Below are 27,426 nucleotides of genomic sequence, written 5' to 3'. Positions count from 1 at the left end.
TCCAAAATAGACTATACCTTCCTTCATGTTCTAATCACATCTTAAAAGGTAGCATTTCTAGATACAAGCAACTATCACGATACCTCTACCGATCGCTTTGACTATCTTTTATTTCAATCTTCCGGCTTAAGTCAGACGTTACATCAAACTTGATTCTCTGAACCACATAACATACTCATCGTAGTCGGACTCTATTGGATATGACCACTAGGGTCGGAATAACACTCATCTTCTTAGTCATTACCGAAATGATGGTAATGACATACCTGAATAAAAAGAAATCAATTACTAGTGCCTTTGGTAACCTTGTGACTTTCCCTGATCCAAGCATCAGTCATGTGCTTCCGATAGTATAGGCCTCTACTACCATTCACACCTAGTCATACTCATCCAAAGTATTGTCTCGCAGTTCTCGAAGTTATTATCACAAAAACAATTTTAACACATGAAAATGTGCCCAAAGAATCATATAATTCTTCCCTAGACTCTAATAGGACTTCCTCCATGCATATCTTCAATCATTAATTCTGCTTCAACTCGGTTGGAGGTGGAAATGCAATACGATGGGACAACTTCAGGAATTACACCAATCGTTCCATCATCCCGCCAATCGAAGGTGTACTTCGGACGTACCGTACTCCTCTAAACGTATTGCCTGACATATTCTAAAGGCAAGATACCACTCTTACGATATCTTCCAATAGGTGTCATTCACTATGATAAGCCTTTTCATTTCCTCTGTTTACTCCATTTGCTATGAGTCTTCACCATGACGTTATTTTCACGGAAGCATGCGTTCATTGCATTGAGACGAGAATACATATAGAGAAGATTTAGACGCGTAATCCTCCTTATTACTCCGAAAAGTTACATTCTAGTTTTAATATCGTATTTAAACATTTAGAAATCTGAACACATAAAATTTCTAGATCCGGTCGGCAAAAGACCATAGATCCGATCAAACGATAACATAAAGCATCATAAATCATTTAGCACATAAAAGAATTTTAGGCATCTTCCCTAATTAAGCTAGTGCTTGTGTCTATTCATGTGTACTTCCTATAATATATTACACACACTCCTCACAATCATCGCTTAGCATTCTTAGTTTAAGTCTAGAAATGAATTCTTATTCCTAGTTCGCTTAAACTAATCCTCTGATACCAACTGCGACATCCCCTTTTTCACGGCCAAAAAAGACCGATTTTGTTTATGCTTTAAAAAAATCAGAGTACCTCTTTTAGTAAAAATGTTGCGGATTTTGTTCCCAGTAAAACATGATAAATACGTTATCAAGGCATTTCCAAAGAAAAGTATTTTTATTCATTTTAAAACATTTGGGATGTCATCGTTAATACAGAAATATAAGCATAAACATAACTTACATTCATTATCACTAGTGATTTATATCTCCTTAATCTATCTGTGGAATGTGACTTCATATCAACACCTGTGATATAAATAAAGTGAGTGGGTCAGGTTGGGAAACCTAGTGAGTACATAGGGTTTTAAACCCACAATAATATAATTATTATGTTTAATCATCAAACAATTATACCAATTACCCATCTGCATTATCTTCCTTAATCTTAAGACTCTACCCTAAGAGTCATCTATCTTGCATTCGTTCAATCCGAAGTCCCTTGCTTGCGGGGTTACAGGACTGGAACTAAGTCCATGCCAATTCTCGTTCGTAAAGCACTAGTTCCAAAGCTGCTAAAGTTCATTCATCAGGTACTAAATCCATAGATACCAGTGTTTAGGTACTAAGTCCATAGCTACTAACGTTTATCTATCAGGTATTAAGTCCATAGCTACCAACCTTTATCTATCAGGTACTTAGTCCATAGCTACCAACGTTTATCTATAAGGTACTAAGTCCATAGCTACTAGCGTTTATTCAATAGGCACTAAGTCCATAGCTGCCAATGTTAACTCATATCATATTTTATCTCTCATCATTCATCTACCCTTGTTATACCCAACATATTTGTAGATATAAAATACGTATACAATTTAAATCATTTAAAACTTGAATAAAATCATTCATCCAGCATAGATAGCAAGTATATAATAATATACACTCATAGCACGTAGTTTATATAAAATACTTCATATTTATGTTTCAGATGAAAAGGACCATGCACTCACAACACGTAATATATATTAAATACTTCATATCTATGTGTAAGATGAAAGTAACCATGCAATCACAACACGTAATACATATTAAATACTTAATATCTATGTGTAAGATGAAAGTAACTATGCACTCACTTGAAAAGGTGGTGACTCGGCACTTGGACAACACTTCGTTACTCTTAACACAATTTTCCTTTGACAAAACAACTGTTTTTTCTCAAAACCGGGCTTCACTGGAGCAGCATTCCCGATCCGAAAGGCTTTTTTCTTGGGGCTCCGTTGCATTGAGACGAGAATACATATAGAGAAGATTTAGACGCGTAATCCTCCTTATTACTCCGAAAAGTTACATGCTAGTTTTAATATCGTATTTAAACGTTTAGAAATCTGAACACATAAAATTTCCAGATCCGGTCGGCAAAAGACCATAGATCCGATCAAACGATAACATAAAGCATCATAAATCATTTAGCACATAAAAGAATTTTAGGCATCTTCCCTAATTAAGCTAGTGCTTGTGTCTATTCAGGTGTACTTCCTATAATATATTACACACACTCATCACAATCATAGCTTAGCATTCTTAGTTTAAGTCTAGAAATGAATTCTTATTCCTAGTTCGCTTAAACTAATCCTCTGATACCAACTGCGACATCCCCTTTTTCACGGCCAGAAAAGACCGATTTTGTTTATGCTTTAAAAAAATTAGAGTACCTCTTTTAGTAAAAATGTTGCGGATTTTGTTCCCAGTAAAACATGATAAATACGTTATAAAGGCATTTCCAAAGAAAAGTATGTTTATTCATTTTAAAACATTTGGGATGTCATCGTCAATACAGAAATATAAGCATAAACAGAACTTACATTCATTATCACTAGTGATTTATATCTTCTTAATCTATATGTGGAATGTGACTTCATATCAACACCTGTGATATAAATAAAGTGAGTGGGTCAGGTTGGGAAACCTAGTGTGTACATAGGGTTTTAAACCCACAATAATATAATTATAATGTTTAATCATCAAACAATTAACCCAATTACCCATCTGCATTATCTTCCTTACTCTTAAGAGTCTACCCTAAGAGTCATCTATCTTGCATTCATTCATTCCGAAGTCCCCTGCTTGCAGGGTTACAGGACTGGAACTAAGTCCATGCCAATTCTCGTTCGTAAAGCACTAGTTCCATAGCTGCTAAAGCTCATTCATCAGGTTCTAAATCCATAGATACCTGTGTTTAAGTACTAAGTCCATAGCTACTAACGTTTATCTATCAGGTATTAAGTCCATTGCTACCAACGTTTATCTATCAGGTACTTAGTCCATAGCTACCAACGTTTATCTATAAGGTACTAAGTCCATAGCTACTAGCGTTTATTCAATAGGCACTAAGTCCATAGCTGCCAATGTTAACTCATATCATATTTTATCTCTCATCATTCATCTACCCTTGTTATACCCAACATATTTGTAGATATAAAATATGTATACAATTTAAATCATTTAAAACTTGTATAAAATCATTCATCCAACATAGATAGCAAGTATATAGATAATATACACACATAGCACGTAGTTTATATAAAATACTTCATATTTATGTTTCAGATGAAAAGGACCATGCACTCACAACACGTAATATATATTAAATACTTCATATCTGTGTGTAAGATGAAAGTAACCATGCAATCACAACACGTAATACATATTAAATACTTAATATCTATGTGTAAGATGAAAGTAACTATGCACTCACTTGAAAAGGTGGTGACTCGGCACTCGGACAACACTTCGTTACTCTTAACACAATTTTCCTTTGACAAAACAGCTGTTTTTTCTCAAAACCGGGCTTCGCTGGAGCAGCATTCCCGATCCGAAAGGCTTTTTTCTTGGAGCTCCATTGCATTGAGACGAGAATACATATAGAGAAGATTTAGACGCGTAATCCTCCTTATTACTTCGAAAAGTTACATGCTAGTTTTAATACCGTATTTAAACGTTTAGAAATCTGAACACATAAAATTTATAGATCCGGTCGGCAAAAGACCATAGATCCGATCAAACGATAACATAAAGCATCATAAATCATTTAGCACATAAAAGAATTTTAGGCATCTTCCCTAATTAAGCTAGTGCTTGTGTCTATTCAGGTGTACTTCCTATAATATATTACACACACTCCTCACAATCATCGCTTAGCATTCTTAGTTTAAGTCTAGAAATGAATTCTTATTCCTAGTTCGCTTAAACTAATGCTCTCATACCAACTGCGACATCCCCTTTTTCACGGCTAGAAAAGACCGATTTTGTTTATGCTTTAAAAAAATTAGAGTACCTCTTTTAGTAAAAATGTTGCGGATTTTGTTCCCAGTAAAACATGATAAATACGTTATAAAGGCATTTCCAAAGAAAAGTATGTTTATTCATTTTAAAACATTTGGGATGTCATCGTCAATACAGAAATATAAGCATAAACAGAACTTACATTCATTATCACTAGTGATTTATATCTTCTTAATCTATATGTGGAATGTGACTTCATATCAACACCTGTGATATAAATAAAGTGAGTGGGTCAGGTTGGGAAACCTAGTGTGTACATAGGGTTTTAAACCCACAATAATATAATTATTATGTTTAATCATCAAACAATTAACCCAATTACCCATCTGCATTATCTTCCTTACTCTTAAGAGTCTACCCTAAGAGTCATCTATCTTGCATTCATTCATTCCGAAGTCCCCTGCTTGCAGGGTTACAGGACTGGAACTAAGTCCATGCCAATTCTCGTTCGTAAAGCACTAGTTCCACAGCTGCTAAAGTTCATTCATCAGGTTCTAAATCCATAGATACCGGTGTTTAGGTACTAAGTCCATAGCTACTAACGTTTATCTATCAGGTATTAAGTCCATTGCTACCAACGTTTATCTATCAGGTACTTAGTCCATAGCTACCAACGTTTATCTATAAGGTACTAAGTCCATAGCTACTAGCGTTTATTCAATAGGCACTAAGTCCATAGCTGCCAATGTTAACTCATATCATATTTTATCTCTCATCATTCATCTACCCTTGTTATACCCAACATATTTGTAGATATAAAATATGTATACAATTTAAATCATTTAAAACTTGTATAAAATCATTCATCCAACATAGATAGCAAGTATATAGATAATATACACACATAGCACGTAGTTTATATAAAATACTTCATATTTATGTTTTAGATGAAAAGGACCATGCACTCACAACACGTAATATATATTAAATACTTCATATCTGTGTGTAAGATGAAAGTAACCATGCAATCACAACACGTAATACATATTAAATACTTAATATCTATGTGTAAGATGAAAGTAACTATGCACTCACTTGAAAAGGTGGTGACTCGGCACTCGGACAACACTTCGTTACTCTTAACACAATTTTCCTTTGACAAAACAGCTGTTTTTTCTCAAAACCGGGCTTCGCTGGAGCAACATTCCCGATCCGAAAGGCTTTTTTCTTGGAGCTCCATTGCATTGAGACGAGAATACATATAGAGAAGATTTAGACGCGTAATCCTCCTTATTACTCCGAAAAGTTACATGCTAGTTTTAATACCGTATTTAAACGTTTAGAAATCTGAACACATAAAATTTCTAGATCCGGTCGGCAAAAGACCATAGATCTGATCAAACGATAACATAAAGCATCATAAATCATTTAGCACATAAAAGAATTTTAGGCATCTTCCCTAATTAAGCTAGTGCTTGTGTCTATTCAGGTGTACTTCCTATAATATATTACACACACTCCTCACAATCATCGCTTAACATTCTTAGTTTAAGTCTAGAAATGAATTCTTATTCCTAGTTCGCTTAAACTAATGCTCTCATACCAACTGCGACATCCCCTTTTTCACGGCTAGAAAAGACCGATTTTGTTTATGCTTTAAAAAAATCAGAGTACCTCTTTTAGTAAAAATGTTGCGGATTTTGTTCCCAGTAAAACATGATAAACATGTTATCAAGGCATTTCCAAAGAAAAGTATTTTTATTCATTTTAAAACATTTGGGATGTCATCGTCATTATAGAAATATAAGCATAAACAGAACTTACATTCATTATCACTAGTGATTTATATCTCCTTAATCTATCTGTGGAATGTGACTTCATAGCAACACCTGTGATATAAATAAAGTGAGTGGGTCAGGTTAGGAAACCTAGTGAGTACATAGGGTTTTAAACCCACAATAATATAATTATTATGTTTAATCATCAAACAATTAACCCAATTACCCATCTGCATTATCTTCCTTACTCTTAAGAGTCTACCCTAAGAGTCATCTATCTTGCATTCGTTCATTCCGAAGTCCCTTGCTTACAGGGTTACAGGACTGGAACTAAGTCCATGCCAATTCTCGTTCGTAAAGCACTAGTTCCATAGCTACTAGCGTTTATTCAATAGGCACTAAGTCCATAGCTGCCAATGTTAACTCATATCATATTTTATCTCTCATCATTCATCTACCCTTGTTATACCCAACATATTTGTAGATATAAAATACGTATACAATTTAAATCATTTAAAACTTGTATAAAATCATTCATCCAGCATAGATAGCAAGTATATAGATAATATACACACATAGCACGTAGTTTATATAAAACACTTCATATTTATGTTTAAGATGAAAAGGACCATGCACTCACAACACATAATATATATTAAATACTTCATATCTATGTGTAAGATGAAAGTAACCATGCAATCACAACACGTAATACATATTAAATATTTAATATCTATGTGTAAGATGAAAGTAACTATGCACTCAATTGAAAAGGTGGTGACTCGGCACTCGGACAACACTTCGTTACTCTTAACACAATTTTCCTTTGACAAAACAGCTGTTTTTTCTCAAAACCGGGCTTCGCTGGAGCAGCATTCCCGATCCGAAAGGCTTTTTTCTTGGAGCTCCATTGCATTGAGACGAGAATACATATAGAGAAGATTTAGACGCGTAATCCTCCTTATTACTCCGAAAAGTTACATGCTAGTTTTAATACCGTATTTAAATGTTTAGAAATCTGAACACATAAAATTTCTAGATCCGGTCGGCAAAAGACCATAGATCCGATCAAACGATAACATAAAGCATCATAAATCATTTAGCACATAAAAGAATTTTAGGCATCTTCCCTAATTAAGCTAGTGCTTGTGTCTATTCAGGTGTACTTCCTATAATATATTACACACACTCCTCACAATCATCGCTTAGCATTCTTAGTTTAAGTCTAGAAATGAATTCTTATTCCTAGTTCGCTTAAACTAATGCTCTCATACCAACTGCGACATCCCCTTTTTCACGGCTAGAAAAGACCGATTTTGTTTATGCTTTAAAAAAATCAGAGTACCTCTTTTAGTAAAAATGTTGCGGATTTTGTTCCCAGTAAAACACTATAAACATGTTATCAAGGCATTTCCAAAGAAAAGTATTTTTATTCATTTTAAAACATTTGGGATGTCATCGTCAATATAGAAATATAAGCATAAACAGAACTTACATTCATTATCACTAGTGATTTATATCTCCTTAATCTATCTGTGGAATGTGACTTCATAGCAACACCTGTGATATAAATAAAGTGAGTGGGTCAGGTTGGGAAACCTAGTGAGTACATAGGGTTTTAAACCCACAATAATATAATTATTATGTTTAATCATCAAACAATTAACCCAATTACCCATCTGCATTATCTTCCTTACTCTTAAGAGTCTACCCTAAGAGTCATCTATCTTGCATTCGTTCATTCCGAAGTCCCTTGCTTACAGGGTTACAGGACTGGAACTAAGTCCATGCCAATTCTCGTTCGTAAAGCACTAGTTCCATAGCTACTAGCGTTTATTCAATAGGCACTAAGTCCATAGCTGCCAATGTTAACTCATATCATATTTTATCTCTCATCATTCATCTACCCTTGTTATACCCAACATATTTGTAGATATAAAATACGTATACAATTTAAATCATTTAAAACTTGTATAAAATCATTCATCCAGCATAAATAGCAAGTATATAGATAATATACACACATAGCACGTAGTTTATATAAAACACTTCATATTTATGTTTAAGATGAAAAGGACCATGCACTCACAACACATAATATATATTAAATACTTCATATCTATGTGTAAGATGAAAGTAACCATGCAATCACAACACGTAATACATATTAAATATTTAATATCTATGTGTAAGATGAAAGTATCTATGCACTCAATTGAAAAGGTGGTGACTCGGCACTCGGACAGCACTTCGTTACTCTTAACAGAATATTCCTTTGACAAAACAGCTGTTTTTTCTCAAAACCGGGCTTCGCTGGAGCAGCATTCGTTTCAAAGTCAAATTTGGGCTTTCTTTTTTGTATGTTATCGGTTTAACGTATACTACAACTTTTTTTAGGTCACTAAGGTTAATAAGTCCTTTATGGTAAATTCACTATTTACGTTTCCCGGTGCTGTGTCGGTTTTGCCGTAAAACTTCGACGGGCTATAACTTCTTCGTTATAACTCGGATTTTGGCGTTCTTTATATGTACGGAATCCTTGAGACATATACTAAAAATCGGTTAAGATTAGTTATTCTAAATAATCTTTGGTTGAAAAGTCGTTTTCGACCCTATTATCTCTAAATTGACTAGTGCGGATATACTGGCGTCACATATACTCACTAAAGATATGCTACGTATTGCTGTAAGATTTCGACTAATACTCATTTTTTATATCAAGTTTTGGAATCCGTTTACGTGATTTGAATTTCCGATCCTCTGTTTTGGTTTAATTTATGCGTGTTCGGAATTGGCTTTCTATATGTTTATTTCAATTAATCACTTTCACACTCAATTTTAGTTTATCAAAATCGACTCACTGTTTGTTCATTCAGGTAGACTACCTGCTCGATTCAAACTTAACCCATTTCTATTCTCAATCTTAACCTCGTATTGTTGTTTCATTTTTTCATAATCAATCTCATTTGCAATTGTTGATAAGTTTCAAGTCATGTGGGCAATCCTTATTGCTGGAAATTGGTAAGTGTTAAGGGTTATTTCATTATGCCTTCTAAGTGTTTGATGTTATGCCTAAAGGACTAGATGGAAACAAATTGGGTCTCTTTGATCACGACTAACAATATTTGAGTGTTTTCTGGCTTATATCTAAAATATGATGTGGATGGACACAACATACATAGACTTTTTTCCTTTTGATCAGTGTTGTTTTTTCTATTTTTAGTTGTTAATGTTCATGGAGGAATTTATAAACTTTTGAGCATCTAAACTCTGTAATATGAATGCAACTGAACCTCTTTGTATATTACTCTTTATATGACCAATGAATTTTCTTGTTGTTAATTTGGTATTACTTTTAATGAATCCATAGTTTGGGTGAATTGTTTTTTTTTTATGTTAAGAAATAAAAATCGAAATATGTTATAGGTATGAATTGAAATACAAGTAAAATGCATACATCTTGTGATTATGAATTTGTATCAGTAGACATGTAATTTTATACATGTTATTTGAGCTTATATAGACGAACACTTTGTTTGCATTTTGGAGCACCATGTGAAGAGTTGAAATTTTGACACTTGTCTAAATAGCAGCTACTGTAACAACACATGAAGTGTAACATTTATGATGGCTCATTTTATTTTGTATATATTTCCTCCAAAATAAATATGATGAATGATCAGCCACAACAAGAAGGAGAACCACGACCATAGCCACAACAAGAACCAGTACCACAGCCACAGTGACAACCACAACTGAGGAAAAAAAGAACTCCCACAAGACTAATAGACCATAAAGAGCCACAAGAACTTGATTTCAACAATATTAGTCAGCATGTTGGGAAGAAACAAAGTAAGTTTGCTAACGAGTGTGGTGTTCTTATGAGGTCGATGATTTATGTTGAATATACGATTTGGAAGAAAGTGTCAATTGCTCAAAAATATATGATATGGCCGACAATTAAGGTTCTTTATCTACATAAGACCCATTACATTTACTTTCATCTAATCAAGATGTGTTATTAATACTTAGTATCCTTATTCTAAAACAAACACAGAAACGTTGGAATATTCCAAATGACAATCGTAAAAAAGATGTGCTTACAAAATGCAACAGCCAGTGGAGACCCTTGAAGAAAAGGCTTAAAAAGAAATGTGATAATCAAAGAGATCCACTTGAGACCTACTCATATTTGGAAAGCAGTACATTGCAGAGATTTAGACAGAGAATATCATCAGAGGAGTTCCAAGTGTGTTGACTTTAATTGCACATAATTATATTACTTATTATGTTGCATTGTTATAAATGTGTTAATTAATTTCATTTGCAGGAGATAAGTGAGAAAGCGAGGGCGAGTTCAATGCATAATAAGAATCCTGCCCGTGTAGGACCACTTGGTTACAGGGGCAAGAAAGTTGAGTAGGAACAAGAGATGGCATCTGGTCAATGGACACGCCAATTGTATCAGATAAAAAGCGAGCGCTCACTACTTTATGTTATGGGTAGAAGATCTAAGAATGAGTTGGGGTCGAACATAATATCGCCTACCATACAACCCATAGTGGACAAGCTTGTAAGCAAATTCTTTTAATCATTTATATCTAAGTAATTACTCTCACTGGTTTGTTTTTTTTTTTTTTTGTTAAAAGGTTGATGTCCAAACTCAAATCTCTAAAGGAGATTTGGTGCTCAGTCCAGGAGAGGACTTGTTCACAAAGGTAATAGGACCAAATCATCCAGGCCATACCAGGGCTGTTGGTCATGATGTTGGATCGAGAAAAGGGATGCAAGGGACTGATAAAAAAAAGATGAAAAAACATGAAAACGAAACTATTGAAAAACTGCAGGTAACGATAGATCTGATGGGCTACCAACTAGCAAAGCTACAAGCACACTTTGACTTATAACATGGGTCTAGGAACCATGCCCTAGATGATGTAAGCTTAGGGGTTCAACAAAATAATTGTGGCTCGACTCCTACATTAGAGGCTTTAGATGCGATATAGGTAAATGAGTGTATTTATTTTCCAGTAACATCTAAAAACAATAAAAACTAAACTTGTTAACCTGTTAGTAGAGAAATTATGGTCAGGACTATGGATTTCTTTGTATATTCTTATAATTGCACAAATTATTATAAGTATATACAATAAGTAAACATTCGTTTTTCAGATATGAACACTGTAGCTAAAAGTGCTACCTAAACTGCACTGTGTACAAGAAGTAGCTGCGGTATAATTTAATCTTTGAATTGTTTTGATAGTAACTTATATAAATTGCCCTTACAGTTTTATGTACTATTCATAAGTCACCCACTTAGAAACCCCTTTTTCACTTTTTACCCTTACAACCCAATTAACTTGATATTTGCAACCTTTTTTCCTTCTTTTTTTTTCATTTTTTATCCTTATAATATATATGTTATTACAATAGATACCTTTTTCTACTTGCAATTTGAAGCCCTTTAACTTTTTTTTCTTTTTCCATTTTTATCCTGAAAAACTATGTTTTTATATATACACGTTGCAAGATCGATATATGCAATGGTATGAACTTTATATACTTTTCTACCAACAAATACAAATATACCTACTTTTTATCAACACAATTGTTAAATTTAATTAAAAATAGATTGGACTCACTGCAACAACTCATTTTTTATTTATTTATTTATTATTATTATTTTTACAGTTATATCCTCTACATTTTTATAGATTATTCAAAAACATCCAACTTACAAAAATAATCTCTAAAATTCTTCTCAACTTTACTTATATTGAGCATTGTACTATTTCTATTTAAAGTTACATTTTTATTGATTATTTAAAAACCATCCAACTTAAAAAAAAAATAGTCTCTTAACTCTTCTCAACTTTTGAGAATTCACTCAATGCTTATTTCTTTTAAAATTTTAGTGTTTTTTAAGCTATGATATCCGTATGAAATACACACGTAGTAACCCGCGGCAAAGCGCATGCTCAAATACTAGTTTTATTACAATATTTGTTTTAGAAAATGCAACATTGTAAGAATTACTAGGCGAATGCCCGCGCGTTGCGTAGAAACACTTATATAGTTGAAGTCTTTACAAATATACGATTTTTTGAATATAACAATAACGTTGTTGTTAAATTTGATATAATAATTTTTATATACTATATTGATATAATATATTGATTATTTTGAATTATATGACAATATATACATTTATTATAACTTCATAATCTCAATCGTTTGAATGACTTCTACCTGCGAGTTACACATGAATAAAATTAAATATAATACATGATTTGATGTTATTTATAGTTGTTTTTATTGTTAATTAGTTTTTTAAAATTTATTAGCTTAATGTTTTAATTTCTATCATTATCATTATTTAAAACATCAAACATTGTTTTTAATTTTAAAGCTAACAATATAATCATTTATATAGAGTTGTTTTTAACTATTATTATTGTAAGTTATTTTAAGCTAGTTATTTGGAAACTTTTAACGATTATAAAAATATATTTAAGAAATATTTTAGTTAAATTGAAATTACAGTTTAGTTTTTGCTTTTATCACTATAATTTATCACTTTTAACTATTTACAAAATATTCTTTAGTTTTTTTAAATGGAATTGAAATTTATATTTGAGTTGACATTGTAATGCGCAGAAACACCTATATAGTTGAAGTCTTTACAAATATATACTTTTTAGAATATAACACTAACGTTGTTGTTAAATTTGATATAATAATTCGTATATTAATTTGATATAATATATTGACTATTTTGAATTATATGGTAATATATAAATATAATATAACGTCATAATCTCAATCGTTTGAATGATTTCTACTCGCGAGTTACACATCAATAAAATTAAATATTATATATGGTTTAATATTATTTATAGTTGTTATTTTTAACTAACTTTTTAAAATATATATGCTTAATGCTTTAATTTATATCATTATAATTATTTAAAACATCAAACATTATTTTATGATTTTAAAGGTAACAATATAATCATTTATATAGAGTTATTTTTAACTATTGTTATTTTAAGTTATTTTAAGCTATTTATTTGAAAATTTTTAACGATTATATAAATATATTTAGGAAATATTTTAGTTAAACTGATATTATAATTTAGTGTTTTACATTTATCACTATATTTATCACTTTTAACTATTTACAAAATATTATTTGATTTTTTTAGTGGAACTAAAATTTATATTTAAGTTGACATTGTAATGTTATATTTAAATTAACAACTTAAGTATTTTGTCTAAACTGTTCAAAAATTGTAGCTTTAAACTGATAATGGTTTACATGTAACAACATTTTAAATCTAATAAATTAAGTATAATATGTTAAAATTTAAAGAAATAACTTTATAAATAGAAGTAAAGATATTATTTTAAAATTGAAATTTAGTCTATTTATGATTACACTTTATGTTTGATATTTTTTTAACCTTATTAACCAACTTACAATCATTATTAGAAAGACACTCAATTTATCACTTTTAACTATTTTTAAAATAATCTTTGGGTTGTCTAAGTTAAATAAAATTTATATTTAAGTTGAGCCTATAATGTTATATTTTAATTAATAATGTAAGTATTTTATACAAATTGTTCAAAAATTATACCTTTAAAATGATAATGGTTTACATCCAACAATATATTAAAACTAATAAATTAAGTATAATATGTTAAAAATTAAAAAAACATAATTAAAGATATTATATGAATACACTTTAGATTTGATATTTATTTAACCTAATTACCAAATTATAATTATTATTATAAAGAAATTGAAAAGTCATGGGAGTTTCAAATGAATGTGGTGAAAGGAAAAAAGAATGGGGGTTTCAAATGCATGAGATTCAAGAAAAAATGCTAGCTTTATAAGTATGTATGATATGATGTTTGAGTTTACCTTAATATCATCATTTTGGTTGTATAATTTAGACAAAAGACTCTAGTTTTTTTAATTAAAATGTTTTCTTAGAAGGGTTTGAACTATAATAGATATACTTAGAATGGTTAAAAATTCAAATATAGTTATTACATTATTATGCACTTTTTTTGTTTTTCAAAGATCTTTTATTTTTATTTTTGTTTTACTATATATGTACAAATGCCTACCCCTTGTGAATTGGTGTTACCCTATGGGGAGTTGGACCAAAAATATGCCAAGGGATTGGTCTTTCCATATAGGAATGAGTTGATACACACATTGCCTTTAAGAGAAAATCACCTGAAGGTTATGAAAGACGACATCGATAGTAGATATGAAAATTTTCCTCTTCCTGTGCTGACGAAAGAAGTTTCTAACCTACAAGGGGCGGTTGGAACTGTAATTCAATGGCCCCGGATTGCAATTATTCTTGCAAAGGTACATATGCCTTATCCTTTACTTTTTAAGCTACTATATAAACAACAAATTATAATTGTATGTGATATTCAAATGAATTAAAATGTAGGAACAAAAAACGAAGAAACAAATTCCAACCACAAGTTTTGTGCCAACAATTGCATGGGTTGGTACAAACAAGAACATACCTAACCAAACATCCAGCAAGGCGGGGCCGATTGAATATCTTCGTGATTGCTTAAAGTCCAACCAAGTGGTTAACATTGTAGCCGATTCTGGGATTTTGCTAGTCGAAACATATGACTTTTCGGTTACATGTGAAGAATATTTTTGACTACTGAGAAAACAAACAAATGATGCTTCCATCATAACTGCTTGGTAACTGTAAGTCCATAAAAATTTTACTATTATTAGTTGACCATAACATTTTTTGTTTTCTTGTTTCTAGGATTCTTCATTCAACGGTTCGGACACGTATGAACAAATATGCTTTCTTGAACCCTTATAATATTCTAGGGGAGGCATGCCAGAAAAACCCAGAGGGTATCATTAGTTATCTTGTTGATTCCATTCGGTTGCACCACGGAAAATTGCTTCTCATTGCACCATATTTGCAAAAGTACAATAATTTCTTATCTTTATTATTATTATTTTGTTTGTTTTCTTATTATTTATACTAAATGTTTAAACATTTCTAGTAAGCATTGCGTGCTCTTAGTGATTTCCCTTCGCAATCGCATTGTCTATATTTTGGATTCTCTTAAGGATTGTATAGAAAAGTCTGTCGACTACCATTACATGCTCAAAAAACATGTGGACATGTAAGAAATTGCTTATATCATAGCAAGATATAAATCCTTTTATTTTTTTGAACACAACACTTTTTTATTTCTTTTAAGGGCTTTCATGAGGTATGAAAAAGACACTTCAACTCCAATTGGATGGATTTTTGCTGAGGTAATTCATCTTGTTATATACCAAAAGAGATAATTGTTGTAGTTTAATTTGTTTGATTAATGTTTAATTTTTGCTACAATTTTTAGTGCAACCAACAACTTGGTGGTTTAGAGAGCGGGCATTATGTAATGCGATGAATGTTTGATTTCTTGACGACAAGACAACATGGATTTCCTAGTAAAGTAAGTACCTTTTTAATATTTGTTCATGTTGTTTATTGCAACAAAATATTTGGTTTGTTAATGAATATGTTTAATTTTACATTTAATATAGTCCGGTAGCATTGGGATGATAAAAGCCCCTTTGAGGAAAAGGCGTTGCTTGCAACTGTTGCTAACTAGTCTAGTGACTTTTTGAATAACTATATGAATGATGTGGTCCTCTAAAAAAAGCATATATGGATAGTATTTGAATTCTAAAACTTCCTCACTTTGGTTTAATTATCTTTTGTTGGAGTTCTTAACTTTTTACTTTCATTTGTTTGTTTTTCAGGAAGGTTAGAAAAAAGAGTCATTACAATTGATTTTTTGGACAATCCCTATGCCAAGTCAAGACAAATGTTTGTTTGTTTTTTTTTGTTTTTTTTTTTAATAAATTTTTATGTAAGTTGTATGATGTATGAAATTACCAAATCCATGATTTCTTTTGCTACTTAGACAATTGTCTTTGTTTGATTATATTTTTATCAATGACTATTATGGTTTATTTAATATTTCCACATAAAAAAAAACATTGTTTATCTGTGTATAATCTGTGTTATAAATTGATAGTCTATAACTATTCTATTGTTATTTTTATAAAATGATACAACAAAAAATATAAGAGTGTTAAAAGGAACCGGTTACTTATCTAGAAACCAGTTTCTAAGCTTATTATGGAAAAAACGGTAAAAGTCTATTATGGCCCGGTTGTTTGTATGAACCGGTATATATTTTGTTTTCATATGCCCCGGTAATATTGAAGGGAACCGGCCTAATATTCACATGTAGTTGGGACGGAAAGTGCTATGTGACCTGGTTATATAAATGCAAGCCAAGCTCTATTTGTAATAAAAGACTCGATTTATAACTGGGTTCTATTACGGATTCCACATAGGACTCGCCAACATCAAGCCCGGTTGCAAAATTGGCTTCTTTAAGCTATTTAACTGGGTCTTTTAACGCTTTTTGTAGTGGTAGTCTATTATGACGTGAAAGTTGAGCATGATGTGTGAATGAATTTGTGTGTATTCTGTCAGAATTTATTTATATAAATTTATTCTTTCAGAATGAATTAGTGTTTATTGTTGGATTTGGATGTTTTTGTTGCATTTGTGATAGAAATGGCTTGAATGTATTCTATATATTCTTTCAGAATGTATTATGCCATAATAAAATCTTTATATTTCTGCCATAATGTATTCTATGTATTCTGTTATATTATATTTATTCTACCATAATATATAAAGTGATAGTTAATTACAAGTAACATTTTTTTAACCATTATTAGTTTTTATTGTATTTATGATAGGAATGGATAGAAGAATGCGTTGAAGACCTAATAGGAATAACTTGAAGAATGAATAAAGTTTGATCATATTCACAATTTAAGAATGTTATTTTTTTAAGAATTTTATTTATTTTTGTTGATATTCTTTTAGAATATGTACAATTATATTAAAATGTATAAGACTTTTAGTTTGTAAGAATATGCAAGAATTTATATTTAAGTTCGAATGTGTAAAAATATATTAGAATGTTTTTATTTTTCAACCTCGGATTCAAGAATTTTGTTATTCTTCAATAATATTCTAATAGAATGAAATTCTTAAAGAACCTCATTCTAACAAAAAAATATTCTGACATAATAAAATCAGTTATGGAATTAAAATTGAATTAATTAAAAAAATCAGATTTTTAAAATTAGGAGAATTTAGTATCTCTAAAAATCCGAAAATTTCCTTTTATAAATATAGTTAATTGTCCAAAATACACTTTTGCTAAAATTTATATGATTATATGGTAAATGTTATCCCATTGTACTATCATACACTCTCAAATTATGTCTAATGATTAATTTCATCCGTTAGTCTAGATCTATGCATTCTGGCACACAATAGGTAGTAAAAAAATAACCTAAGCATATATATATATATATATATATATATATATATATATATATATATATATATATATATATTTGGTTTAAATGAAAACATATCGTCACCTGATGTGATGTGTGTTGAGGCAGAATATAAAGGTGTCACAAACACAAATGCTTATTCCAATTCACTACAACAATCGGACCCTGTGGAGACGACGATTTTAGACCCTATGGAGACGACAAGTCGTCGGCATTCGGTGTGGCGACGACAAGTCGTCGGGAAAAAGTCGTCGGCACAGGCGTGTCGGCATAGGTCTGTTAGGTCGTCGGCATAGAATTCGTCGGTATAGCTACATCTATTACGACAACATGTCGTCGGCACAGATTTTGTCAACGACATTTTCGGGCAAAAAAAATAATGTTTTATTAAAATCCTATGGCGACGACTAGTTGTCGGGATAGCTATGGAGACGACAAGTCGTCGGGACAAGTTGACGCTATTACGACGCCTTGTCGTCGCTATAGGGTTTTATCAGTTAACAGTTATGGACCTATAGCGACGACTAGTCGTCGGGATAGTTACTGGTTGTTTTTTTTAGCTTTACAGGTTTTGTACATTACCATTCCTGTATTTTTAACAAATCTAAAAAACATTGCAGCATATATCAATTGAAATACATTAACTAGGTACCATTGTTCAAATTCAAAACATCAAATTCAAGTTTAATATTACAATAAGTAGTTAACTAACATTGTTCATAATACTAAAAAAACATCAATCATCATTATCATAATCGTCTTCTCCTTCTTCTTCTTCTCCTTCTTCTTCTCCTTCTCCTTCTTCTTCTCCTTCTCCTTCTTCTTCCATCCTTTCGGCAAATTGTTGAGAGCTACTTGCTTGTGTGTTATAGTTGAATAGAAAGTTAGGAAATGGTGGTGGTTGGAAGTTCGGAATACAAGCCGTCAATGATGCATTATTTGTTGCAAATATTCTTGCATTTGTTGTGCATCGAATTGGGATTGAGATTGAGACGATTTGGAAGTGGAAGGCCGTTCATTTGGAATTAAACCGAAGTTGGAGGTTGGTCTCCTACCCACCCCGCGAGCATGTCCACGTCTCGTCCCAAGGGCACGTTCTAAACATTCTTCCTCGTTTACTTCTCCTCCTTCCCCAACCTCGTTTTTCATTTTCTCATATTCATTTTGAATTTTCTCCTAAAATAAAGAAAACAATTAACATACGTTAATTAAAACAAACAACTAAACTTAAACATTCAAAAAATAATAATATTCCTTAAACAAGAAACTATAATTAATAATAATATATTTAAACAACATATTCATTTCGTTTATCACTTACCAAGTCTTCTTCTGCTCGACTTGTACACCAACCCGAACCTTCTTTATAGCGCATTTGTCTCCAACCCTCAATATGATGCGGCTTGATTCCCATTTGTTCCTATAATAAGTGAAAAAACAATAAATATATTTGTATAAATGTTAATAACAATTTTAAATAATACTAATGTATTTTATTACCTCTAAATAACGTCGTTGAGCATACGGTCTACATCCGTGAGCACTTGTGTGTGGAAGTTTCGACCTAGTAACTTTATTTTTTTCCGACGTGCATCTGTATTCCTCAGTCAAAAACAACAAATCAATTATATCGTTCCAAGCTTGGGCGGTCCAATCATCCGGTGAACGTCTTCTTGCCCTTTCCACATTACGATATCCACCAACTCTGTCAAAATGTTTTTTTATCTGATACTTGCGCTCTCGATAAGCTCTTTGCATATCTGCTTGGATACTCGCTCGAAGGGGTTCCCAGAAGTTTGTGCCCCGATACCTATCAATATCAAAATAAGTCTGCAAAAGGAAAAACATATTTGATTAGTAAAAAAATATTTAATAAGTGTAAAATTCAATACATATAAAATGTATTGTATATATACCTCTAGCTCGGGATATAAATCATCTTTGTACTTGGTAGGAACACGACGCCAAGTATGATAATGCAACGGTACCTTTGATCCTACCAGATTTGAGATCAGTTTGACAAACATTTTCCCGTTGTCCCCTATAAATCGATACGTCCGCCCGGAGATATCAATTATCAAATCCAAAGGCTTACACTTGTTTTTGACATACTCATCGTACAAATTTAAGTTTCTCCCTTTGCCACGCACATTCACATTCTTCGCTTGTGCTATATTTACATATACAATTGGAAATTTAGAAATTTAAAACATTAATATATCTAATAATTAAAAATTTCATATAACTTACAAGATTGGCAACCCGATGGTACACCGCGTGCAATCTCGTGTGGAGGTCTATCCCCACCGTCTCCTCCGTGTCCCCTCACGACTTCTTCCATCTGTGTAACAAATATTATAAACATTCAGAAAATATAATAAAACTAGAAATAAGCAACATTTCAAATTTTAACAAATATTATAAGCAATTAGGACATATAATAACAATAACATACCGTCAATCAGATTCATCACTAGAACAATATACATGTATAACATCATCATCACTGTCATAGTTTTCATTATTTATTTCTTCATCTGAAGAGTACGTATCATCATCATCATTTTCATCGTTAATGAAATCGTCATCGTTTATATTAGGAGCAACATTCCTCCTAGCAACCACTCTTGATTCACCAACTTCACCTAAAGTCGTGTGCATAGGTAAGGTGCCTAAGTCGACAACCAAGGTAAAATCAGTTGATTGAGTGTTGTTCACAACATATATCTCATTCACAACACCGATACTTGGATGATTCCAAAGTTTTCGATGATGAACCTCTTCCACAACTCTCCAGTTATATTTTCTTTTTATGTTGCTATTAGTAATGTTTGTTCTTAATGAAAAACTTTTATTAGTTTAAGTATTTTTATATTTTCACGAATCCAACTCTTATCGACTGTCATTACTGTTTCATTATTATTAATATCAACGTAATTTTATTATTTTGTTTTATGTTATAACTTTCAAATAGAAATGAAAATAAAATACTTTAATTAACAAGATAAAAAAAAAGTATGTTGGTATTAATAAACTTATAGTTTAAATATTTTTAACTTAATAAACATATTTTTATTAGTTTTATATTATTTTGTTATTTTTTTTGTTTATTTTTATCTTGTATATTGACATTAAAGTTTATTAGTTTGTCTAAACATTAAGGTGGTTCAAACATATATGGTCGAAAGATTAATCACGGAGAATACTAAAGATAAAAATTACTTTTAATATTACTTTTAATAGCACCATAAACAAGCTAAAAAAATACTTTTAATATATATATATATATATATATATATATATATATATATATATATATATATATATATAGCACCATAAACAAGATAAAAAATACTTTTAATATTCGTTTTAATAAAAACGTAATTTTATTATTTTGTTTTATGTTATAACTTTCAAAAAGAAATGAAAATAAAATACTTAAAAAAAATTCATACATATTTTATATTTTATACATAAACTTTTATACCAACCTAAACAAAGATCACAATCGTACAAAATTTCATACCAACCTAAACAAAGATCACATAAAATTTCATACCAACCTAAACAATTTCAATTTCATATACCAACCTAAACAACATCAATTTCATACAATTTCATATAACAACCTAAGCGATATCAATTTCATACAATTTCATATACCAACATAAACAATATCAATTTCATACAATTTCATATATCAACCTAAACAATATCAATTTCATACAATTATTTTTGTTTAAAGTTTAAACCTAAACAAACAACAACACAATCACACACATATATATATATATATATATATATATATATATATATATATATATATATATATATAACAAACAATACAATCAGAAAAAAAAACAACAAACAACAACACAATCACATATATATACAAACAACAAACAATTTCAACACAATTCAAATTCAATTTAAAAAAAAATTAGAAAAAAAAACTAACCTTTTGTTTTTGTGATGTTTTGTTTTTTGGCTAGTCAAAGAAGCATGGTGGTGGCTGGTGGTGATTTCAGGCGGCAACACTAGGTGGTGGAAGGTGAGGCAGTCACTAGATCGGTGGAGCTTCACCACCGGTTGCTACACACAAAAAACCCCCAAATTAGGGGTAAAAATCAATACTAAACAACAATAAAAAAAACAAATTAGGGGTAGAAACGACCTTGGATTGGGTTAATCGCCGGAAATTGAAGTTGGGTAGCCGATTTCATCGCTTGGGAGGAGAGGATGCAGAAAAAATCGTTGTGTGCAAATGAAAGAAAGCTGCGTATCTGTTTTAGGGTATACCCATATGCCGACGACATGTCGTCGGAATATGGTCGACATAAACAACGATGTATCATTTAATCCTGAAATAAAAATATAAATGTAAATTAAAAACCCTGTGCCGACGACTTGTCGTCGGTATAGGGTGTTCAAAAACTACGTCGTTTTCTTTTTTTTGGCACTTGGAATAAAAATAAATGAAAAATCCTTTTTTTCTTACCTATACCGACGACACATCGTCGGTATATATTTTCATATTACCGCCAACATTTTCGTCGTTCCCACCAGACCTATGGCGACGACTTGTCGTCGGCACAGATATAGCGGTCAAAGAAAGTTGGTCAAAAGTTCCAAAAGCTATGGCGACAACATGTCGTCGGCATAGGGTGACCTGTAGCGACGACTTTCGGCGTTGGGATAGGTGTCGTCACCTTAGCTTGGTATTCTTGTAGTGATGTTTCCATATTTTGTACCAATTTGAGCGTTTGTGAGGGTCCTATTCATGTTACAGGGTTATATCAGTGTACATGATAATTTATCTCATTTGTATTCTCTATGTATTCTAATTATCCGGCCTACTATATTGTATATGATTATTTCATTGATTAAGGGAACCGATTCATGGCAAAAGTACTAATTTTATTTATGAGTGAAAATGTTAAGGTATTGCATCGGTGTGACATGGTCCAATATATATATATATATATATATATATATATATATATATATATATATATATATATAGGTTATAATGTGGATGGACAACTATTGTGTTGTGACATCCCCATTTTTCATGGTCAGAAAAGACCGAATTTTGTTTATGCTTTGTTTGAAAATCAGAGTAACATTTTAAATAAAAGTGTTGCGGAATTTGTTCCTAGTGAAACATGATAAATACGTTATTAGGGCATTTCCAAAGAAAGGTATTTTTATTCATTTTAAAACATTTGGGATGTCATCGTCAATACAGAAACATAAGCATAAACAGAACTTGCATTCATTATCACTAGTGATTTATATCTCCTTAATCTCTTAGTGTAATGTGACTTAATATCAACACCTGTGATATAAATAAACTGAGTGGGTCAGGTTGGGAAACTTGGTGAGTACATAGGGTTTTCAACCCACAATAATATAATTATTATGTTTAATCATCAAATAGTTAACCCAATTACCCATCCCCATTATCTTCTTTACTCTTAAGGATCTACCCTAAGAATCAGCTATTTCTCATTCATTCATTCCTAAGGATTATCCTAAGGAATAGGTACGAAGTCCATAGTTGTAAATGACACAACTATCGAGCACAACTGCTAGTTCTATCACTTAGGCGCAGCTGCTAGAATTGTGACATTTTATGTGAGGCGTAGGTGCCAGTATGTTCCTTCAAGCACAGCTGCTAGGGTTATCTCGTTTATTGACAGTATCATTTTCGAGATTCCAATCGTAATACATTTCAATGGGTTTTTAGAGTATATCGGTGAACACATCGTTCACAACACCTACATGTTGCGAGTCTGCTAGTGTTCCACTGGACTGTCTATAATAGTATGTGATTGTCATCTATACTCTGTTAGATGACAGGTCCATCATTTGGGAACAAGGCTTCTCACATCGTCCACCTCTCACCCTTACCTCATGGTCTATATCACCTCTCAACTCGTCATCCAACTCATTTCATCTACCCATGTTTACCCAACATATTACGTAGATATAAATACATATACGGTTTAAATCATATAAAACTTGTATAAAATCGTTCATCCAGCATAGATAGCAAGTATAGAGATAATATGCACACATAACACGTAGTTTATATAAAATACTTCATATTTATGTGTAAGATGAAAGGGACCATGCACTCACTTGAAAGGTGGTGATTCCGAACTCGGACAGCGCTTCGCTTCTTAAAAAGAATTTCCTTCGACGAAACCTAGTATTATTACCACTAGAGTTTAGTCTATTATTCCCTGAGACTAATTAATAGTCAAACTATTAGTACTATTATATAAGCGTTAAACAATACTTATATAACCCATAATAATAGTCCAAATACTTATTATAGGTTCCTAATAACATTACTATAATTAAATAAAAGTTATATTAAAAATAGCGTAGGCGTAGCTAACTTAAAACGAGTTTTATAGAAAACCAGGTTTTGCTTGGAGCAGCGTTCCCGAGCTGAAAAGCTCTTCTTCTCGAAGCCGTCGAGCACTCTGGGGCTTCCGCCTCGTGCTAGGGAGGCTCCCTAGACTTTTGGGGGGGGGGGGGGTTGGGGCTAGAGAGAGGTTTTAGAGAAAGAGTAAAGAGAAAAAAGAATGGGAAAGGTATGAAGAAAATAAGGGTGGGGGAGGTTCTATTTATAGGGTGAAATATGGCTGAACTTGGTATCACATGTCACCATCTGGTGGCAAGACTTGGGAAGAAAGCAATGGCCAAGATTGTGCCACGTTACCAATTTTCGTACACCACACTTCCGACTTCTAAAATCCGTAACTTTTACATATGAGCACCATTTTTGACGTTCTTTATATCCACACATAGATAAAAATAAGATCTACAACTTTCATTTTGACTCCGTTGACTAATTCTCGACCGATCTTAATTTTAACAGTACGAGGAGATTATATTGTTAAATGTCCGCGTAAAATTCATAATTTTTACATACGGACTCTGTTTTCGTCTGTCTTTTTACTGTTGAGTTCCTATTAATGAGATCTTCAATTCTCATTTAGGTCGCGTAGGCCAAAAACTGCTCGATCTAAAATTTATGTTTCAAGTTGTGCACTATTAAGCCAAATCTTAAAAATTTCATAACTTCCTAATACGAAGTCAGATTTGGGCGTTTTTTTTCTTGTATGTTCTCGGTTTAACGTATACTACAACTTTTGTTTAGATTTATAAGTATAAAAAGTCCTCCATCGTAAATTCACTATTTAAGTCTCCCGGTGTCGTGTCGGTTTTGCCGTAAAACTTCGACGAACCATAACTTCTTCGTTATAACTCGGTTTCGGCGTTCTTTATATGTACAGAACTCTTGAGACGTATTCCACAACTTGGTTAAGATTATTTATTCTAAATAATCTTTTGTCGAAAAGTCGTTTTCGACCCCTATTATCTCTAAATTAAATAGTCCGGATCGACGAGCGTTACATGTGTGGACGTGTGGATAATACTATTTTATAAAAATTACTAAATTATTAATGTGAGTACGTTCAATCTCACATAACTATTGTTATTTTAATAGACTCTCACAAATTTTAATTCATTTTTGTTCTCATTCATCGTGTTTTATTTATTTTAATTCTTACAGAATACGACTCAATAAACATCCCGATAAAATTCTGACAGAACGAGAATAATTAAAAAAATATATAATAACCTTATAGACGATTTTATTAGTGAAAATGCTTAATAATTAAAATAATTATATAAGATTGAACATATTCATATTATCAAACGACATATTTTCTTTATAATTCTTACAGAATAGCTTTATCCACACGTTCACACAATAGATGTCAATCCATATTTAAACATCTCTCTCTCTTTCTCTCTCTTTTTATATATATATATATATATATATATATATATATATATATATATATATATATATATATATATATATATATATATATATATGACTATCCTCCCTCTCTATAAATAAGATTTCTTTGGAGAAATAGTCTTGGACTCAACATATATATTGTTTATATTCAATACTTTATTAGACTAGATTCATACAAACATCTCCAAAAGCATGTATATATATGTTCATGTAACCTCAATCAACAATCAACATACGGCATATGACTTTGTGCACGGAAAGCAAACAAGGACGACCGCTTTTGAAAAAAAAAAGTAAAAACAAGTACAATAAATGTGGAAGAAACGCCAAATTTTGCAAAAAAGCAACCAAGCCAATATTGGTCGCAACCTACACGCGAGTTTCTCAAGGCTAGTGTCCGCGCTCTCCTTCATTGCATGGAGATTTCGATTGTTTTGCTTTATGCATTTTGGTCCTGGGCTATTCAAAATCTACCATGTTTCAGAAAAAGAGAGAAGAAAGGAAATATGGTGAAATATAAGAGTGTTTAAAGAAAGTAAACATTTCGATGGGCCAGGAAAAAAAAAACAAAAAGATAAAGTGAAACAAGAGGAATTCCTTGCCTTACTGCATGGGAAGCTTTGGAACACAAACTTTACAGTTAGAAAGTGGAAAGAATAAGTTTCTCTAAGGAAATTTTATGGAAGAAGTTACAATGAGACGTCACCCTTGAAACAACAAACGTATCATAAGTAATGTACATGAATAATGTTCGTTTACAACCGTTAAAGCATCAACTATAGATGACGAGATACTTGTTATATATCCATCTATATATATCCAATTATCCATCTATTGACAAACAAAATAAATCAAAATAATAATAATCCAGTATAGAAAATTAACACACTCGACTGTAATATATTGGTGGTATATAATTATATATGGTCGGAGGTTTCTTGGGATAACGGCGTTTAATAATTAATGACGTGGCAGGTGCAACGTGGCTGAGGGGTAGTGCAAACCAAACCTCTATGGCTAAGTAATTGCCTTTTCCCCCTCCACGCCAACAAGGTTAACCCACCAAATGTGGTACTGCTTTTGGTAACAGTGACAGCTTTTTTTTTTTTTTTTTTTTTTTTTTTTTTTTTGGAAACGGCTTTGTTCTTTTTCTAACTTATCTATATATGCTTCTTACATGTGTAAAAGTCTTGTTCATTACAATTAAACAATTAAAACATTTATCGAAACTCAATGTCTCAATAAATGGATTGTTGTAACGATTGTATTTTTAATCTACAAACCAAAAATGCGAGATATATATACTTTCCTCCAGATGTCGTTTGATTCATATAAATTAGTAAATGAGTTTTCTTTTAATTTTTTTTATTTTTTTAAACTGCAAGACTATAATTAAAACTAGCAAGATGCGAATAAAACAAATTTCATCCATGAATCCCAAGACGAGTTATCAGCACCTTCGACTCCACAGCTAACCTAAGAAAACGAAAAAAAAAAATACAATCTATGGAAGTAAATGAGATTCGTCCACCTCAAATCCAGTTTGGCCAAATTATCACCATTAGTAAATGAGTAGTTAAGCTACTCTAATACTTACGAAGAGAGTTTCAAGATTCAACGTTTGAGTTATATCCAATGTTTGAAGTAAAAGTCTTCCTAGTGTTATTATCTAAATAGTATTATATAAATATGATTAGGGAAAAGTTGAAATACATTAGATTCAAATTGAGATCATTATTTTTTGAAGACGGTGGTTATTCATATTATCATATACATTGTTGAAGAAACCATTTATTTTATATTTATCAAGTTAAACAATAAGCAATCACATGACCATGATCTTATCCAATCCAAAATATGCCGCAAATAATCTCCGATTGAACAGAGGACAGGAAACAAAAGCGGTGTCTACAGTACTAAAGTAAAGTAG

The 27,426-nt window shown here is 31.6% G+C and overlaps 1 long non-coding RNA gene across 1 annotated transcript; it reads left to right on the top strand.

Annotated features, from left to right (window-relative positions):
• Positions 1–15,321: 15,321 nt before the first annotated feature.
• LOC145100459 (uncharacterized) lies at positions 15,322–15,694 on the top strand. Its single transcript, XR_013705059.1, has 3 exons — positions 15,322–15,393; positions 15,472–15,529; positions 15,616–15,694. It is a non-coding gene; the product is annotated as an uncharacterized LOC145100459 (long non-coding RNA).
• The last annotated feature ends 11,732 nt before the right edge of the window (positions 15,695–27,426 follow it).

Source organism: Lactuca serriola, chromosome 4, assembly GCF_051521515.1.
Source record: "Lactuca serriola cultivar US96UC23 chromosome 4, Lser_US96UC23_V15, whole genome shotgun sequence".
NCBI classification, from domain to species: domain Eukaryota; kingdom Viridiplantae; phylum Streptophyta; class Magnoliopsida; order Asterales; family Asteraceae; genus Lactuca; species Lactuca serriola.
This window is presented reverse-complemented; position numbering and strand designations above follow the sequence as displayed.